This window comes from Hylobates moloch, unplaced genomic scaffold, assembly GCF_009828535.3.
Source record: "Hylobates moloch isolate HMO894 unplaced genomic scaffold, HMol_V3 SCAFFOLD_4, whole genome shotgun sequence".
NCBI lineage: Eukaryota > Metazoa > Chordata > Mammalia > Primates > Hylobatidae > Hylobates > Hylobates moloch.
The window spans coordinates 61378662-61394903 of NW_026652279.1; the positions used below are offsets into that span (position 1 = coordinate 61378662).

Consider the following 16242-nt stretch of genomic DNA (forward strand, 5'->3'; position numbering starts at 1 on the left):
TGGCAAATAAGTACATGAAAAGATGTTCAACATCATCAGCCATTAGGTAAAGACAAACTAAAATCACAATGCAATATTACTACATACCTATCAGAATGTGTAAAATTTAAAAAGAGTATTAACACCAAATGTTGAAGAGGAAGCAGAGAAGCTGGATCATTCATACATTGCTGATGGGAATAAAAAATGGTACAGGCACTTTGAAAAATAGTTTGCCTGTTTCTTCTAAAACGAAAAATACATCTACCATATGACCCAGTGATTGTACTCTTAGGCAATTATCCTAGAGAAATTAAAACCTATGTTCATGCAGGAGCCTGCAGATGAATGTATAGGCTTGATACACACAACCTGCCATATTCAAGAGAACTATGCTGCATAAAAAAGTTCAATCTCAAAAGGAATTTTATAATAAATAAAAATATAATTCCATATAAATAGAAATAATTTTTATATAGCATTCTTTAAATAACACAATCATAGAGATGAAGAACAGATTTAGCGGTTCCCTGGGTTAGAGATTGAGGAAGTGGCTATCAGAGTTTAGTTTGAGGAAGCTTTCTGATGATAGACCAGTTCTGTACTTTCATTGTGACAGTTACAAAAAGCTATGGATGTGCTAAAATTGCACAGAACTACACACACACATACACACACACACAAATGAGTGTGTGCATAGCTAGTGAAATCTGAGTAAGTTATATGGATTATACCAATGTCAATTTCCTGGTTTTGACATTATACTATAGTTATACAAGATGTCAACATTAGAAGAGTAGGTGAAGGATGCATGGGACTTCCGCGTACATTTATTTGCAACTTCTTGTCATTATTTCATAATAAAAAGTAAAAAAGAAAAATGACTTATATCAAGAAAAAGAAACTTCTCTAAATGGGTAGTTACAGGATCAAAATGCTGTTGAGTTAGAGGTACTCTGGGAAGAAAGCAACGATGACAGCATAGGTTTTTAATCTGTTTGAATCCCCACATGAAAACTAATAGAGCAACTGTAGCAGAAAAAACCTATGGACAGCTCTACGACAAAACTAAGTGACAAGATGACCCCTCAAGATGTCCCCTAATCCCAAGTGCAGGTTGTGGGGTCAAACCAGCAACAGCTATAGACCTGGTATGGTTGTCCATGCAGGAAGAAGAGGAAAGAAGCAACAGGGCATCCTCTAGACCTGAGAACAGGAGAACCACAAAATAGCCAATAGTTTGGAAAGCACAGGGAACCAATTTGAGAACAGTAGCTGAAACTGGGAGGGATTTGTTCTCTCCAATACTGAGTGAGTACAAAAAGCCTGTGGTAAGGATTGAAAGGGCTGAACTGTCCAGCCACCATAAACTCTCAAATCTGACCTTCTAGGACAAAGCCTCACACTGAGGAGAAACTGTGAAGAGTGGAATCAAAACTGCAGTAGACAGGGACAACAGAAATAAAGAAAAGAGTGGGTCTAAAACAAAATGGGATGGGGAACATAGCCAGCACATCTTAGAAAGCAAGCTGCCATATTTGTAAACACTATACAAACACAACAGAAGAGGAAGCTCTGTGGAATTTCAAAAACTTTCCTGCACCCTATGTCATTCTAAGAGTTCAAGAATTTTACATAAAAATGAGGGACAGAAAATATCAAGGTAGAATCTCACACAGCATTTCTGTTTTAAAAATGAGAATACAGACCTACAGACAATGAAAACATGACCAAAAAAAAAAATTACCTACAAAACAGATCAATGTTGGTAGCCACTATTTCAAAATGAACTAAATGACAGTTACAAAGTGATGTGAAGCGGAGCATGGTGGCTCATGCCTATAATCCTAGCACTTTGGGAGGCTGAGGCAGTTGGATCACTTGGGGTCAGGAGTTCAAAACCAGCCTGGCCAACATCGTGAAATCCCGTCTCTACTAAAAATACAAAAAGAAAAAAAAAATTAGCCGGGTGTGGTGGTGGGTGCCTGTAATCCCAGCTACTCAGGAGACTGAGGCAGGAGATTTGCTTGAACCCAGGAGGCAGAGGTTGCATTGAGCCGAGATCGCACCACTGCACTCCAGCCAGGGCAACAGAGTGAGATTCCAACTAAAAAAAAAAAAAAAAAGTGGTATGAGAAATGAAATACCAAAACAGAATTAGAATAACGTACAAATGATATGATAAAACTCAGGAAAGAATTAGAAATAAAGAGAAAAAATCATGTCAGAAAAGGTTAAGCTAGAAGGAATGAGTAAAAAATGCAATCAATAATGTCTCCAAATAAATAGAAGATAAAAAAAGAAGATTTTTTTAATAAATGAAGAAAGAAATCAAAAGAATTCAAGACTAACTAACAATTATAAAGATATGCAAAGGACAGTGACATTATAGATAATGAACTCCCCAAAAAAGAAAAGCAAAGCAAGGGAACAGAGCAAATACTGTAATTCAAAAAAACGCTTTCTTGAAAAGAAAAAAAGATTTAAAACTACATATTGGAAAAGTATACTGGCAGGGTGAGGTAGCTCATGCCTGTAATCCCAGCACTTTGGGGGGCCAAGGTGGGTGGATCATTTGAGGTCAGGAGTTCAAGACCGGCCTGGCCAACATGGTGAAACCTCATCTCTACTAAAAATACAAAAAAATACCACGGCGTGGTGGCGTGGGCCTGTAATCCCAGCTACTCGGGAGGCTGAGGCAGGAGAAGTGCTTAGCCTGGGAGGTGGAGGTTTCAGTGAGCTGAGATCGCACCAGCACACCACAGTCTGGGTGTCAGAGTGAGATCCTGTCTCGAAAGAAAAAAAAGAAAAAAAAAGAAAGAAAGAAAGAAAAAGAAGATGTATACTGTATATTTGAAAATATCAACGTCATACAACCAACACCAGGACATATCATAATATGTTTGCTATATTTTAAAATAGAAAGAAAGATTCTTTGAGGGAACCTGGGCAGAGATGGGGAGAGGGAGGTAGTAGAGAGCATGAGTTATAAGGAAAAGATGATTAGATTATCATCAGACTTTTTGCCAGCAATGTTTTACAGCCAAGGAAAATATATGAACTTAAGACACCAAGGAAACATTGCTTTGGAAGTATGGCTGCTAAAAAGTATACTGTCAGCACAATTAGAATAAAAAATATGCACAGACACAAAAAGATAAACAAGGAAAGAAAGAAGGTATGAGCTAGGAATTTTATACCTAGCAAAATCAACTGTGGCAGACATGAATTTGAATGGGACAGGTCAAGATGAACTCAAGGGGAAAAACATACACCTGGGCCTGTTGCTGAGTTAGGGGAAAGGGGAGGGAGAGCATTAGGACAAATACCTAATGCATGCGGGGCTTAAAACCTAGATGATGGGTTGATAGGTGCAGCAAACCACCACGGCACATGTATACCTATGTAACAAACCTGCATATTCTGCACATGTATCCTGGAACTTAATGTAAAAAAAAATCAAAACAAAAAAATGTATTTATATATTTAACCAAAATAATTTTTTTAAAAAAAGGACAGACCAAAAACACCACACACACACACACACACACACACACACACACACAAAACATGTACTCAAGGTATTATTTATATCCTGACTCTGTCCATTGAAAAGGCCTAGAAGCAAGGGCCAACCCAAATGCAATGAACACCCAGATTGTGGCCTTGAAATGCCAATTCTCATTAAACAACAACAGCAGCAGCAGCAACAAAAGATTAAAAAATAAATAAAGACAAAGAAAACAAAACAAAACAGGGCTTCTTGAAGAAATAGCTGATTCCTGATCTGTTGCAGGAAATAAACAAAATGACCTTGGAACCTCTTGATATAATAGAGAACAAGGAAACTATGAATGACAACTAGGGCTTTTTTGTTTGTTTTTCAAAAAGACTCAAAGACACAGATGGAACAGTTTGAATTTCAATTTCCCCTTATAAAAATATTCCAACTAATAAATGAAAATAAGAGAATAGAAAGAATTAGAATATTGCCATTTTGTGATCACCATGGAATTAGTGAGCATTAAGCATAAGTGGCTGCTAATATTATAGAGAGATAATCAGACATTATCTGCCTTCTGCCTTGCAAAGGAATCAAACCTTGGTCTAGTCCAGACTCTAGGTTCATCTACCAATATAGATTACAAGAAACTTGGAAAACATATCAATTTTTGCTAATGGACAAGACTAAACTACAGCATCTGGGGTTGCACATTTGGGTGACAACACAACTTTTTTTTTAAAGCAAGTAAACTATTGTTGATAGTCAAGATAATGGTTACTTATAAGTGGTAGAAGAGGATTTGTGATTTGGATAGCAGTCATAGAAGAAGCTTCTAAGGTGGTGGCAAAGTTCCAATTCTTTGCTGGAATGGTGAAAGATAACATCAAGGATGTTATCTTTATAATAATCCATCCATTCTTCTACTGGTAAGCTTTTATGTAATTTCTATTTTTTGCTATTACAAGCAACGGTGCCCTAAACAGGTTTGTGTGCAGTGTGTTTTCTATCTAGAGGTGAAATATCTGGATTGGAGGTATCTGAATCTTCTATTTTATTAAACACTAACAGTTTAGAAAAGGAACCCACAAAAAATACTCATAATGGTTGCCTCTCTAAAGTAGTTCAACCAATTTACAATTCCATTTTTTGACATCCTTGCCTCACTGGTACTGCTGGATTTAAAAACTGTTGCCAATATTGTAGATGCAAAATGAAATTTCATTGTTGTTTTAATTTGTATTCCCCTATTTATTGGTGAGATTAAGAATGTTTTCATATGTATATTTTCCTTTTGCACTTCTTTTACAAGTAGCTTGTTTATATCCTTTGCTCATTTTTCTTCAGAGTTGTCTTTTTCTTATTGATCTATAGGAGTTCTACATGTATTCTGTATATTAACCTTCTATAAGTTTTAAACATCACAAATACCTTTTCCCAGTATGTCTTATCTTCCGACTCTTTTGTAGTATGTTTTCTGTAACTTAAAATCTTTTAATGTACCCAAACTGATCTTTTTTTCATAAGCTTATCCTTTACCCTATCACAAAGTCATCAAAATATTCTCTCATATTTTCTCCTAAAAGTTTAAAGTTTTAGTTTTCCAGGTTTTTAATCTATTTGCCATTTTGTGTATGGTATGTGGTAGAATCACCCTTTTTGTTATTTAGGTATCTTTATTAGTTTTCTTTGGCTGTATTTCAAATTATCACAAATTTAGCAGCTTAAAACCACACAAATTTATTATCCTACAGTCTCCAAGATTTACAAGTCTGAACACAGGTTAGCTGAGTCCTCTATTAACGGTCTCATTAGACTGAAATCAAGGTATTTGAGGCTCATGTGTCTTCCAAATCCACCCATCATTGGAAGAATTCAGTTTCTTTTAGTTGTAGGACATTTTCTCGCTGGCTGTTGGCCAGGGATCACTCTAAGCTCCTAGAGTTCCTTGCTATATGGCCCCTCCATAGGCAGTTTGCTTCTTCACAGTCAGCAGGAAAAATCTCTTTCACTTCCGATCTCTTTGACCTCTCTGAAGAGCTCTCTTGATTAGATCCGGTATACGTAGGATCATCTGCCCTTTGATTAACTTTTTTTTTTTTTAAGACTGAATCTAGCTCTATTGCCCAGGCTGGAGTGCAGTGGTGCGATCTCAGCTCACTGCAACCTCTGCCTCCCAGGTTCAAGCGATTCTCCTGCCTTGGTCTCCCAAGTAGCTGGGATTACAGGTGCCTGCCACCATGCCCGGCTAATTTTTGTATTTTTAGTAGAGACGAGGTTTCACGATGTTGTCCAGGCTGGTCTCAACCTCCTGACCTCAAGTGATCCACCAACCTTGGCCTCCCAAAGTGCTGGGATTACAGGCGTGAGCCACCACACCTGGCCGCTCTCATTAACCTTGATTAAACCATCTTGAACCCTCCAGACCAACCCATTCAGCAGCTGAATAACACGGAGTAATCTCTGTTGATATTACCAGAGGAGCCATGTCCAAATTCCTGAGCAACAAAATAATGATATGTAATCAAACAATGTTTCAAGACACTGAATTTTGGGGTAGTCTGTGAAGCAGCAACAGATAGTCAGAACATAGTTACAGAAACTATGTTTTTTTTTGCAGCTTTGAATGTTTTTCAAAATTTGACAAAATTGGATCTTTTTTTCATTGTTGAAGTTAAGGCTATCTTCCACTGGTCGGGAAAAAATGGCAGAAAGATGGAAAAGCACAGACTAGAGGCTCTCAGGTTCAGTGCTAGAGCAATGCTAAGATCAGCAGTGCATAACCATGGCTACTAGTTTGAATGCCTTTTATGAGTGAATACTCTACTGTAGGCCCATCACTTAGTAATGGACCAGCATTTTCATGCAAATCATAAAAAGAAGCACTTTTCTCCAGGCAGACCCAGCCTGACAGAAGGCTGTGCTGAGCAAAGTGCATGCTGGACCTCAATCCCCACTTGCCCCAGCATCCTTGTGTAGGGCACCATGAGCATAATCTGTATATTCTTTATAAATTAAAGTGCAGGGCAACAATTCTGCATTTACAAATGACACAAATTCTTGTGGGTGGCAATGAACTAAACTGATGAAGATGGAAAGATCTTATAAATCCATGTGAGTGGGAAGAAAGGTGGCAAATGAGTGCATAAAATATACATATGAGCTATCAGTCACAGCTAAGGAGAGGAAACTAGTGTTACTACAGATTGTTCCCTGAAGATAAATGCAGATGCTCCTTCTGACAGCAAAAAGGGCAACCACTTGATTGAATCATAAAGTGACATTCCCCCTGAGAAGTGAAGCAGTACCACCCACTCAACTGATGCTTTGATGGAAGTTGAATAATGCAGAAACCATCAGGATTGGGGGAAAAAAAATAACAGCATAAGGGCTCAAAAGAAACAGGCTTCTATATATCATAAATGAGATACAAAGTACAAACCAATCAGGTCTTCCACGAAGCAGCTTCAGTGGTGGAAGTGGTAGCAGTGACCACAGCATGATAGGGACTGGGATCTAGCCAGAGGCTATAAAGGTGGTTGTGATGGAAGTAGACTATTTCTGGTGGTGGCAGCTGCAGCAGCAGGAGCAATTGGTGTCCCAGCTGACACCAGTGGTATTGGACAGCAATGGTTGCACCAGACTGTTAATACTGACAATATCAGTTAGAAACTTATTCAACAAATACTTGATCAACCTTTTATTTGGCATTGACCATATTTCAGGTATCGTGTTGGGTGGATAAATAAGTTAACAGGCACCCATCATATGCCCAACCCTCTTACAGATACAGGAGTACAAAGATGACTAGAACATGCTCCCTGCCCTTCAGGGACTCAGAATTGAGCATAGGCAGCAGATATGAGAATGAATAATTATGGCAATACAGTAATTGTGAGGAAGAAGTAGAAACTATGGTATGGTCTAATACAAAAGAGAAAACATATTACTTTGCTCTGACATATAGAATTAGAGAAGGCATTGTAGATTTTGTACAGGATACAAAATAAATCAGACACCGTTTCTGATGTTGAGATACTTATAATCCAGTAGATGAGTTAGGACAAGTATAATACTGTAAAACAAGGCAGAAAAGTAATAAGTTTTGAGAAAGTCCCAGAAAAAGTATTTTGGGAGTTTAGGGGAAGCATGTAATAGACAATAAATTTTTTTTAAGTAAATGTAAATCCTACCTATTCCATCCATGCTATTGTTTGGATATGGTTTGTTTGTCCCCACCAAAACTCAGGTTGAAATTTGATCCCAAATGTGGCAGTTGGGAGGTGGGGCCTAATGGAAGGTGTTCGGGTCAACGGGGTGGATCCCTTATGCTTGGTGCTATTCTCACGGTAGCGAGTTCTTGCTCTCTAGAGACTGGATTAGCTCTCTGGGAACAGATTAGTTCCTAAGAAAGTGGGTTATTACAAAGCAAGGTTTCTCGTTTGGTCTGTCTTCACACATGCTCACATCCTCTTTGAACTTCTTTGCTGTGTTTTGATCTAGCACATGGTCTCTTCCAGAAGCCAAGCAGATGCCAGCGCCATACTTCTTAGCATGCAGAACCATGAGCTAAATAAATTTCTTCAGAAATTACCCAGCGTCAGGTATTCTGTTATAGCAACACAAAAATGGCTAACACAATCTTGAATGTCACTTTTTCCTTCTTTGATACCTTTAGCAGAATATTTATTTACTTAATACAATATTTATTGAGTGCCTATTATATGCTAACTCTCATGGACTGAATATTTTTGTCCCCCATGTTCCCCCAAAATCCATATGTTGAAGCCCTAACCCCCAGTGCGATGGTATTTGGAGATGGGACTTTGGGAAGGTAACTTGGGTTAGATGAGGTTATAAGGGTGGGGTCTTGGTTTGATGAAATTAGTGCCCTTATAAGAAGAAACATCAGAGAGTTTACTCTTTCTCTCTGCATGCATACAAAGAGGTCATGTGAGAAACAGAGGGAAGGTGGCCTACAGTGAGCCAGGAAGAGAACCCTCACAGGAAAACAAATAGACCTGAACTTTGATCTGGGACTTCCCAGCCTCCAGAAGCATGATAAACAAATTTCTGCTGTTCATGCCACTCAGTCTGTGGTATTTTGTTATAGCAACACTTGTAGTGTACTACAGATTTTGGTACTAAGAGTGGGGCATCTGGCCTCCAAAATTCATGCCCTTCTTACATACAAAATACATTCATCATTTATCCCACCCTAATGTACTAAAAGTCTTAACTCATTACAACATTACCTCTAAAGCTTAAGGTCCAATGTCTCATTAAATATCATCTAAATCAGGTATGGGAGGGAACTGAAGTGTGATTCATCCTGAGGCAAAATCCTCTGCAGGTGTGAACCTGTGAAACCAGACAAGTCATGGGCTTCTAAAATGTAATGATGGGACAAGGCATAGTACAGACATTCCCACTCCAAAAGGGAGAAACAGCAAAGAAGGAAGAGGTGACGGGTCTTGTAACAAGTCCAAAATCTAGCAAGGAAAATTCCATTGGATCTTAAAAGCTGGAGAATAACCCTCTTTGGTTCAACTCTCTGCCCCCCAGGCCCACTCGGGGGGTAGTATCATTCTCACAGCTCTACAGGGTAGCCTTGCCCCTTTAGCTTAAGGCCAGTCTACAAGCTCTCTGCTAGGGCAAACCTGACCCTGACCCTGATATAGTAGGCAAGGGTTCCTGACCCACCAAAACTGGAAGGGCATACCCACTCTTTGAAAAACAGAAGGATTCAGACCTACTCCCTGGGCCTGTAGTGGGACTGGCAGCCCTGAGGATTTATGAATTACTGTTGGAGTCAGTCTTCCCTTTTCTTGAAGGATAAAGTATTTTCAGAGCCAAATAGCTCTATGGTCCCATCCTGTAAAATCTAAGTCTGATAGCTTTCCTTCATCCTGTCTCATTTTTTCTGTTTCCTTAGTCTCAGCTGGCAGTGTTTCTGCTGGTAAAATCCCATGTCTATTCTTGGCTTCTGATGAGATGGCTGATTAAGTCCATTAGTTGTACCCAATCTCCATGTTCTGGCTCCTTTTTCCTAACCATTCCTTCTTCAATTCACCTCTCTCCTCTTGCATTTTACTATAAGCAGTAAGGAGGACCCAAGGTGTACCTTTGATACGTTACTTATATATCTCCTCTGCTACGTATCCAATTTCATCACTTGCAAGTTCTACCTTGCACAACACTAGGATGCAATGCAGCCATATTCTTTGCTACTTTATAATAAAGATCACCTTCCAGTTTCCAACTGTCTGTTCTTTATTTGTATCTGAGATCTCATCAAAATGGCCCTTAACATCCACATTTGAATGAATATTCTGTTCATGTATTTATGTATTCTCTAAGAAAATGAAAGCTTTGTTTCTAGCTCTCCTCTTTACTTTCTAAGCCCTCACCAAAATTGCTTTTAACATCCATATTTCTACCAACACTTCCCTCACAGCAATGTTGGCTTTTTCTAGCAGGCACCTCAAAAATCTTCCAGCCTGGGCCGGGCGCGGTGGCTCGTGCTTGTAATCCCAGCACTTTGGGAGGCCGAGGTGGGCGGATCACGAGGTCAGGAGATCGAGACCACGGTGAAACCCAGTCTCTACTAAAAATACAAAAAAAATTAGCCGGGCGTGGTGGCGGGCGCCTGTAGTCCCAGCTACTCGGAGAGGCTGAGGCAGGAGAATGGCATGAACCCAGGAGGCGGAGCTTGCAGTGAGCCGAGATCGCACCACTGCACTCCAGCCTGGGTGACAGAGCGAGACTCCGTCTTAAAAAAAAAAAAAAAATCTTCCAGCCTGTACCCATCACCCAGTTCCAAAGCTAATTCCATGTTTGGGTATTTTTCTGTTACATCAGCACCCCACTCCTAGTACCAAAATCTGTATTAGGGTTCTTCAGAGAAACAAGACTAATTATAGACAGATAAGATAGGTAGATAGATAGCCAGGCGCGGTGGCTCACACCTGTAATCTCAGCACTTTGGGAGGCCGAGGCGGGCGGATCACGAGGTCAGGAGATCGAGACCATCCTGGCTAACGCAGTGAAACCCCGTCTCTACTAAAAATACAAAAAATTAGCTGGGCAAGGTGGCGGGCGCCTGTAGTCCCAGCTACTCGGGAGGCTGAGGCAGGAGAATGGCGTGAACCCCAGGGGGCGGAGCCTGCAGTGAGCCGAGATTGCGCCACTGCACTCCAGCCTAGGCGACAGCGAGACTCTGTCTCAAATAAAAAAAAAAAAAAAAGATAGGTAGATAGATAGATAGATAGATAGATAGATAGATAGATAGATAAGTTATGTACATATATATTTATGCATATATTTAATTAAATATATACAAATATATATTCAGGCTGGGTGTGGTGGCTCATGCCCGTAATCCTAGCGCTTTGGGAGGCTGAGGTGGGTAGATCACCTGAGGTCAGGAGTTCAACACCAGCCTGGCCAACATGGTGAAACCCCGTCTCTACTAAAAATACAAAAATTAGCTGGGCATGGTGGCGGGTACCTGCAATCCCAGATACTCGGGAGGCTAAGGCAGAATCGCTTGAACCCAGGAGGCGGAAGTTGCAGTGTGCCAAGATCACGCCACTGCACTCTGGCATGGGCTACAAGAGCAAGACTCAAAAAATATATATATATGTGTGTGTGTGTGTGTGTGTGTGTGTGTATGTATGTGTGTGTATATGTGTGTGTGTGTGTGTGTGTGTGTGTATATATATAGCGGGGATTGCAGGCACCCACTACCACACCCAGCTAATTTTTGTATTTTTAGTAGAGACAAGGTTTCACTGTCTTGGCCAGGCTGGCCTCGAACTCCTGACCTCAGGATCAACCCGCCTCAGCCTCCCAAAGTGCTGGGATTACAGGCATGAGCCACTGCGCCCAGGCTATCTATTTATTTACAAAATTATGGAGGCTAAGACCTATAGTAACCAAGCTGGAGACCAAGGAGAGCTGATAGTGTCTTTTAAGACTGAAAGTTCCTAGACTCTACACCTAAGAAGAGCTGATATTTCAGTTCAAGTCCAAAGGCAAGAAAAGATGAATATCCCAGCTCAAGGAACTTAGGGAGGAGGAGTTCCCTCTTATTCATCGGTGGGTCAAGTTTTGCTCTATTTGGGCCCTCAACTGATTGAATGAGGGCCAACCACATTGAGGGCAATCTGCTTTACTCACTCCACCAATTCAAGTATCAATCTCATCCAAAACACTCTCACAGAGGAAAGTAGAGCAAGATGGTGGAATAGGACTCTCCAGCAATTTTCCCCCAGAGAAACATGAATTTGAACAACTATCCATGTATAAAATACCTTCATGAGAGCTAAGGAAACCAGGTGAGAGATTATAGCACCTGGTTATAGCATAATAATAAGAAAAGACACATTTAAGTGGGTAGGAAGAACACTTTTACATTACCCATCTCACCCTTTCCCCAAGACCAGGCAGCACAGCCTGGAAAAAGATATTGTCTGCTTGGGAGGAAGAGAGGAAAGTAAAGGTAAGACTTTGCCTTGGACCCCAATACCAGGCCTCTCACAGTAAAACTCAGCACTGGGTAGACCCCCCATGCCCCATGACTTCAGGCCAGTAACTGCAGACTGAGACTCTAGACCCATCCCAGCAGCAGATGGGAAACCATAGCCCCTGTGAGACAAACTTGAGTTCCAGCCCACATCACCATCAGCCAACTACAGTGGTCTTGGGCTCCAAATAACCCACAGCAACAGGCAGGCCTCAGTGGCTGCAAGCTTCAGATGTACTCCAGTGCTGCACTAGCCTCAGCAGCTGTGGGCTTTGGATGCACCCAAGTGCTGCACCAGCCTCAGCAGCCACAGGATTCCATCCTAGTGCTAAGTCAGCTTCAGTGACTATGGGATTTCAGCCTGGCACTGTGCTGGTCACAGTAGGGAGTACATAGCACTCCCTAGAGCTGGAAGGGCTGCAGTGGTCACAGGTTCGGAGACCACACCAAATTACCTGCCTAGAATCTCCGGACAGGCTTACTGTTAGAGGATGTTCCCAGACAAAGCCAGATGGTGAGGGCTGGAATAAGTAACTGCTTCTTGAATGCACACACACTGACAAATGACCACAAGGATCAAGAACAATCAGGGAATCATGACATCACTAAACAGACAAAATAAGATGCCAGTGACAGACCCTAAAGACACAGACATATATCAACTATCTGCCAAGGAATTCAAAACAGCTGTTTTAAAGAAGCTCGAAGAACTTCAGAAAATACAGAGAAACAATTCAACAAAATTAGGAAAATAATAAATGGTCAGATGAGAAATTTACCAGATAAATTGAAATAATAAAATCAGATCAATTTTGGAGCTGAAAAATACAGTGAATGTAAAAGTGTAATAGAGAGCATCAAGAGCAGGATTGATCAATCAGAAGAAAGAATCTGTAAACTTGAAGACAGGTTATATGAAAATATACAGAGGAGAAGAAAGAAAAAAGAGTGGAAAGGAATAAAGAAACTTTATAGGGTTTATGGGGCAGTATCAAAAGAGCAAATATGCAAGTTACCAGTATTCAAGAGGGAGTAGAGAAAGATAAGGGTGTAAAAGGCTTATTTAAAGCAGTAATAGCAGAAAACTTCCCAAACCTGGAGAAAGACATAAATAGCCAGGTACAGGAAGGTCAAAGATTTGCAATTAGATTCAATCCAAATAAGACTACCACAGACATATTATAATCAAACTCTAAAGATCTAAGACAAAGACAGGATCCTAAAAGCAGCAAGACAAAAAAAGCAAGTAACATACAAGGCAGTTCCAATATGCCTAGCAGCAGATTTCTCAACAGAAACCTTACAGGCCAGGGAAGAGTGGTATGATATAGTCAAAGTGCTAAAGGAAAAAAAAGACTGCCAATCAAGAATACTGTACTCAGCAAAACTGTCATTCAGAAATGAACATGAGATAAAGACTTACCCAGTCACACAAAATCTGAGGGAGTTCATCACCACCAGACCTGTCTTACAAGAAATGCTAAAGGGTGTTCTTCAAGCTGAAAGGACACTAATGATAAACACAAAAACACCTGAAAGTATAAAACTCACTGGTAAAAATATGTACATAGCCAAATTTAATTTATAATACTCTGATACTGTAATGGTAGCATTTAAATACTGTAATCGGGGTGTGTAAATCACATATCTTTAGTAGGGCTAAAAGATAAAAGTATTAAAAATAATAACTACAGCAACTTGTTGATGGATATGCAATATAAAAATACTTAAATTGTGAAATTGAAAGCACAAAATATTGAGGAAAGGAAGCGAAGTGTAGTTTGCATGTGTATGTGTAAATAATCAAAGTTAACTTGCTATCAGTCTAAAATAACCTGTAATATCTATGTTTTTTGAAGCAAAAACCTACAATAGATACACTAAAAATATAAATCAGCCAGGCGAAGTGGCTCATGCCTGTAATCCCAGCACTTCGGGAGGCCGAGGCAGGCAGATCATGAGGCCAGGAGTTCAAGACCAGCCTGGCCAACATGGCGAAACCCTGTCTCTACTAAAAATACAAAACTTAGCCAGGCGTGGTGGCGGGCACCTGTAATTCCAGCTACTTGGGAGGCTGAGGCAGGAGAATCGCTTGAACCCGGGAGTCAGAGGTTGCAGTGAGCCGAGATCATGCCATTGCACTCCAACCTGGGCAACAAGAGCAAGACTCCGTCCCAAAAAATAAAAATAAAAAAAAATAAAAATCAAGGAATCAAAAACACCACCACAGACACATTTATAATGTTTAAACAAGTATCTGGGTATCCCATGGCCCAGTCAAATTGACACATGAAATTACCCATCACACCACCTATACTCTGGGCTCTGGCTGTACAAAATGAACAGTTTCTGTCCTCGTGGGGCTTACATCCTATTGAGGGAATCATACAATTTATTTTTGCATTTTTCCCACAGACAAGTGTACACTTGAGAGTTGTTTTTTTTTTTTTTCTTGAGGCGGCATCTCACTCTGTCACCCAGGCTGGAGTGTAATAGGGTCACCTTGGCTCACTGCAACCTCCGCCTCTGGGGTTCAAGCGATTCTCCTGCCTCAGCCTCCTGAGTAGCTGGGATTACAGGCGTGTGCCACCATGCCCGGCTAATTTTTGTATTTTTAGTAGAGACAGGGTTTCACCGTGTTGGTCAGCCTCATCTTGAACTCTGGACCTCAGGTGATCTACCTGCCTCGGCCTCCCAAAGTGTTGGGATTACAGGCACAAGCCACTGCACCCGGCCCACATAGGTAATTTCTAATAGTGCTAGGTGCTAATATCGTAGACCAAGGAAAGAGAAGAGGTGTATGAAGGGAGCACAGGTTGGCAGAAACATTGAACTTTATAGTGAAAGTGAAGAGGATTTAAAAGTCTTTGAGCTCAAGAGTGAAATTACAGTTATGTTATAGGAAGAGTAAATTGATATCAAGGTGCAGGGCGACACATAGAAGAGAGGCACTAGAGGCAGAGAAGTTATCCAGCAAGCAAGCAAATATAGGATTTAGGGAAGACGAAGGAAATGAATAAAAGAGAAAAAAGAGGGGAATGTGATAGTATTAGGAGTTGAGGCCTTTGGGAAGTGATTAGATCATGAGGATGGAGCCCTTAAAAATGGGATGAGTGCCCCTATAAAAGAGACTCCAGAGAACTTTCTTGCCCCTTTCCACTATTTGAGGACACAAACCAAATTTGCAGTCGTCAACCCAGAAGAGGGCTCTCACACAACTTGACCATGCTGGCGCACTGATCTCAAACCCCCATCCTCAGGAACTGTGAGAAATAAATTTCTGTAGTTTATTAGCTAAGTAGTTTTATGATATTTTTGTTATAGCAGCCTGTACTAAGATGGGAAGAAACTATTTATTGAGTATCTGTTATGTGTTATACATACTCTTAGGAGTTTTCACTTATATGAACTAAGAAGTGTCAGAATGGGTGAAAAAACTATAAGAAAGATACTACAACAAAGTTGAATTTGTTGAAGACTTCACAGCTGAGTTTGTATTTATGTGTGTATACAAATACAACAGCATAATCATTTGAGCTTGGGTAGGTAAGGATGAAAAAGAGAGAGGTCTAAAAAGGTCTATGGTTTCAAATATGAGTAGCTGCTAAGGTAATAGTGGTATTATTAGAAAAAATGGATAACACAGGCTGGGCACAGTGGCTCATGCCTGTAACCCCAGCACTTTGAGAGGCCGAGGCGGGTGGATCACGAGGTCAGGAGATCGAGACCATCCTGGCTAACACGGTGAAACCCCGTCTCTACTAAAAATACAAAAAATTATCCAGGCGTGGTGGCGGGCACCAGTAGTCCCAGCTACTCGGGAGGCTGAGACAAGAGAATCGCTTGAACCCAGGAGGCAGAGGTTGCAGTAAGCCGAGATCACACCACTGCACTCCAGCCTGGGTGACAGAGCGAAACTCAGTCTTGGAAAAAAAAAAAAAAAAAAAAGGGATAACACAAAGAGAAAGAATGAGTGGGGAAAATGATGAGTTATATTTTTGACAAAAGTCAGGAATCCAAGCAAAACTGCTCAGTAAGTAGTAGGAAATATAGGGCTAGAGGTAAAAAGAGAAGCTATGCCAAAAGATATATAGACAGTGATTATCTGCATAGAAATGGTACCTGAAGCAATGAGATTTACTTTGGTTACTCATGGAGAGATTGAAGATAAAGAAGACATATTCTAATAAGTTCCTCACTTGAGGAATATCTAGAGCTGTGTTGTCCAATATGG

The 16242-nt window shown here is 40.5% G+C and overlaps 1 protein-coding gene across 4 annotated transcripts in view; it reads right to left on the minus strand.

Moving 5' to 3' along the window:
* The window catches only part of LNP1 (leukemia NUP98 fusion partner 1), a 55251-nt gene that overhangs the window by 36420 nt on the left and 2589 nt on the right, over positions 1–16242 (minus strand). For 2 of the 4 annotated variants that reach the window (XM_058437584.1, XM_058437583.1), the window contains exon 2: positions 8737–8842. The exons of the other annotated variants lie outside the window; for them this stretch is intronic. The gene's annotated coding sequence lies outside the window, so the exon portion shown is untranslated. The remainder of the gene's footprint in view (positions 1–8736; positions 8843–16242) is intronic. 4 annotated transcript variants of the gene reach the window in all.